The sequence below is a fragment of the Sinocyclocheilus rhinocerous genome, unplaced genomic scaffold (genome assembly GCF_001515625.1).
Source record: "Sinocyclocheilus rhinocerous isolate Xijiao unplaced genomic scaffold, SAMN03320098_v1.1 scaffold550, whole genome shotgun sequence".
NCBI classification, from domain to species: Eukaryota; Metazoa; Chordata; class Actinopteri; order Cypriniformes; family Cyprinidae; genus Sinocyclocheilus; species Sinocyclocheilus rhinocerous.
In genome coordinates, this window is record NW_015667382.1 from 96,382 (window position 1) to 100,764 (window position 4,383).

Sequence of the window (4,383 nt, forward strand, 5' to 3'; positions counted from 1 at the left end):
TTTTGGTGATTTCAAATATCAACATTGGCTACCAGAAATCGCTTACTCTGCCTTTAATAGGCTATTTATTTTAAAACTTTTTTTTACATTTTATTCTGGACTACAACATGCCCTAAATATTGTTTGAAAGTGTTTTGATTCTTTATTGTTCGGTCAAACTTTACATTAGGTCTTCATTAGTTAACATTAGTTAACAGACAGTAAACTGCCAATGAAAAAATCTTCTAAACATTCATTAATCTTGGGTAATTCCAATATTTAATAACACGTTGTTCAAATCAAAAGTTGCAACTGTGTTATTTAATGAGTTAACATGAAATAAGAGTTGTATTTTTTTTTAAACAAAGATTAATAACTTCTGTAGCAAATGTAGCTATTGCTCATTGTGAATGTTAATGCATTAACTAAGGTTAACTAATGAGATCTTATTGTAAATTGATACCTATTGGTCTTTATCATTCTTTTGCACTTTAATCTGTGTAAAATGTTTAACTATACATTTTTTGTGTATTGCTTTATTGTTTTTAAGTGTTCAGTTATTTTTTATATAAGAAAAAAGTTATTAAACCTGTTATACTGTATTATGACAACACTTTTTTTGCAACTAAATTTCAATATCTTGATAATACCGTACACTAGGGGTGTAACGATATGCTCAGGTCACGATACGGTACGTATCTCGATACTGGGTTTACGATACGATGCGGATCACAATATTTTGAACAAAATGTAAATAATGAACCTGAAATTCAAATAACAGATTTATTTCAAAAACATTAACAAATTTCAATAACTTTCTTTGTTGTACATACAAGATCACATTTCAAGGTTTAATAAAAACCTTCTGTATTCAAATTAACAACTGAATAGGTCTGTCTGTCACTGAAAAAAATTATGTTAAATTTAACATGAACTTAGAATTAAGAAGCCTAAGAAAGAACTTCTTAAAGCAGTAAAAAAAATAAAAATAAAAATAATTAAATGGTGTTCTGTTCAAGTAAGTTCAACATAAACACTAGGGTTTGTTTAGGTTACCTACAGGTTTTTTTTTGCAAAAATACCAGCATATCTACATTTTCAGGCAGAAGCTGGGATCTTTGAGTGTTCACAGTATCCCCTGCCGTAGAAAAAACACGTTCACTGGGAACAGAAGTTGCTGGAACTGTTAGGTAAGCCTTGGAAAGAGAGGAAAGAAGTGGGTACGTTTGAGCGTGTTCTTTCCACCATTTCAGTGGACAGCTAGTGAGGGGAATAGAAGTGTCCTTTTTGTACATGTCAATCTCTACTTCTATCCTACATTTGGACTGAGTGACTGTTGGTTTAGAAAAAGTTGCACCAAGGAGATCTTCCAGTGCTGTCTTTTTGCTAGGTGGTGGCTGTTCTTGCTGAGGGAGTCCTGCACTTTCCGTCTTTGACGACACGTAAAAAAAACAGCGCATACCGCATGAACGGTATAACGGAAAATTTTAGTGGTTTTGAAACCGTGACTTTTCCAAACCGCGGTATACCTTGAAACCGGTTATCGTCCCATGCCTAGTTGCAGCAAAACTGCGTTGCATAGATGTTTGGCCTTCTTTTACCCTTTTTGTCGCAGGAGTTTGCTGGAGTTTGTTGTTGTGATGCCATTTTAAATGGCGCATCATATTCGAAGTGTTTGACATTGTGTATGGCAGCCTTGTTTTACAGTGTTTACAAACAGTTTGTTTTGTCTGTAATTTTTTTACCGTCATCCTGTCGCGTGACTGGAAAACCAAAATGCTGCCAGACGTCGGACTTATAAGAAGACGGGGCATCTTCAATTTCAGTTTCAGCCAAACTCATGTTGCCTGACTAATGGTCAGTTTAAGCGATTTCTGCAACTGCGAGGAAAGCACACGCGACGCTGTTGCAGAGTAGGTCACGTCGGCAGCTCAACCAATAGGATTAGACTGCCGTCATATCGTAAAAGTATCGCCACCACTCTACGATACATATTGTAACATTTTTGCATCGCGAAATATTGTACTGTGATATATCGTTACACCTCATACCGTATACCGTGATAAAAGCATTAGCAATTAATCGCAACATGAAAATTTGATCCCGGCATATCCCTAACCAGTGCTAATGGCAAGCGTGTGCACCCACATCGCCTCAGCAGGGAATTACAGAGGAGGAGTGAGGTAAGATGGGGTGTGTATGTGCTCCGCTAACCGACAGGGACAGGTCACGTTGCCACAGGTGTGCATTATTTTTCAATAATTCAGTTGTCTGTCATCAATTATTCCCTACACATTCAATTGAGACTGCAAACTCACAACTCTACTGGTAAAATATAGATTATTTTGCCTTGCCACTGTAGCTTCCATAAATTGCTCAAAATTACTGAAATACTAAGATACTATCAAATCCCATCACTGCTTTATGTCTGTCCCAGGATTTAAAAGTGTTTTTGGAATTTTTGGATTTTGACTCATCAGTGACCCAACTGTCATGACCCAACTGACCAAAGCCTGTCATGGTGTTTTCTATGAACCTCTTCGTCCAAAAGGTGGCAGTATGAAGTACCTATTTGAATCAACAAAGTCGGATCATGCCCACCAATCCACCTTCAGAAGTTAAAGACCACTATATCTGAGCCAAATCTTGGTCTTCAATCATAATTAATTATATATTTTTTCCCTTTGAGCTAACTGCTTTCATTGTAGTAGCAAGTAAAAGAGTGACCAGTACATTATTCAAAATGGGCACTTTGTTTTTCACTGAGAAAATAAAATACAGATTTGAAGGAAAGGAAGAGAGACAGATATGTGTGAGCTGTGAGGAATCCTCTTCTTTTGCAGGTGACACGTTCTTTGATGCAACTCCTATGAATGCAAAATCAAATCCCATGAAACTAGGAAAGTAGGGCAAAAATATATGCAAATATGTCAGACATACAGCAACAATTTTCAACGCTGCCCTCGGGGGAAGTGTGGGGGAAGCACCAAAAATCACAAGAGACTCTGGAAAAAGACGAGTTCCCTGGAGTCAGAGGTTCAAAACAGAACCCAAGTGAGAAGATCAAATCCTATCCTACAGTCAGGAGGCTGATACAGTAATTAGCCAGGATTTCTAGGCCAACCTAACAGAGTCTTGGGGCTTGGGGATATTCTCAACATATTAGAAGCAAATGCTGTTATCCCATGGAATATGTTTAGGCTGTTATTTTCTCTTTTCAATTAAGATGATACTCAGTTTGTCACAACTCACAGAGAACAGCAAAATGTGAACATTCCTCTCTATATGATCCAGGTTTCCAATTCTGTTACTTCAACTATGTAAGTTTGGTAACATAATATTGTAATTTTTTTTACATATACCACTTATTCAAACAACTTTTCGTATCACTATGGCATATTATTTCAGCGAAGTAATGGCTATTTATAATCATGATCTTACTAGTTATAAAATGTTGTAGGTCTTTGGCTGTTTATAGGAAAAAATGCATACAAGTAAGTAGTTCTACACATGTGTTTTAAGGACAAAAATCTAGGAATGTCTCAAAATAAAACACCTAAATAATAACTGATGATGGACCACTGAATTATAATTTAAAAATAATGCACACCCGCCTCTTGTCGTGGCGACATTACCTCATTGGGTGTGCATTATTTTTCAATAATTCAATGACCTGTCATCAATTATTCCTTACACAGTTTGCAATTGAGACTGCAAACTCACAACTCTACTGGTAAAATACAGAGTCTTTTGCCTTGGCACTGTAGCTTCCATAAATTGCTCAGAAAAAAATAGCTGAAATCCTGAGATACTATCAAATCCCATCATTGCTTTTTGCCTGTCCCAGGATTTTAAATTTTCTTGTGCAATCATTGCCAAAGAGTGTGGAAGAAAAATACTAAGACCAACTCTCCTGAGCTTCTTCTTTCTGAATGGGGTGAAGTCAATGAAGAATAGGCAACAACCAGAGACAAAGGTCTGGCAACCCTCTCTTTACACTCCTGCAATTTTTAATGTGATAAATAGCAATTATGACATATGATAAGAAAAGTTGCTAGTGTTACTGCGATTAATCCCACTTACCATAGACATCAAATAAACAGACAATTTTTTGCCAAGAGACTTAGTTCTTTAGAGGCTCTAAACTTTATAATTATCTATATTATATATAACTATATATAATATCAAGAGAAAGCATTCTTATTCATATTAATGGAAGTTGTCAGTAGGGGCAAAACTCCCATCTTTGCTCACAGGTGCCATGTTGTTTCCAGCCAATCATCTGAACCTAAATGTCATGTGACAAATCACTCTGGAGCTGCACTAAAATAACATCAAGGGAAAAGCATAAGTCCATTCCATGTTTTATTTAGGGGGGGGGGAGAGTAGAGGTGGAAGAACTTC

The 4,383-nt window shown here is 36.4% G+C and overlaps 1 protein-coding gene across 2 annotated transcripts in view; it reads right to left on the reverse strand.

The window, feature by feature from the left end:
• Positions 1-4,383, reverse strand: part of LOC107733915 (growth factor receptor-bound protein 2-like) — a 28,025-nt gene that overhangs the window by 20,819 nt on the left and 2,823 nt on the right. The window lies entirely within an intron of this gene.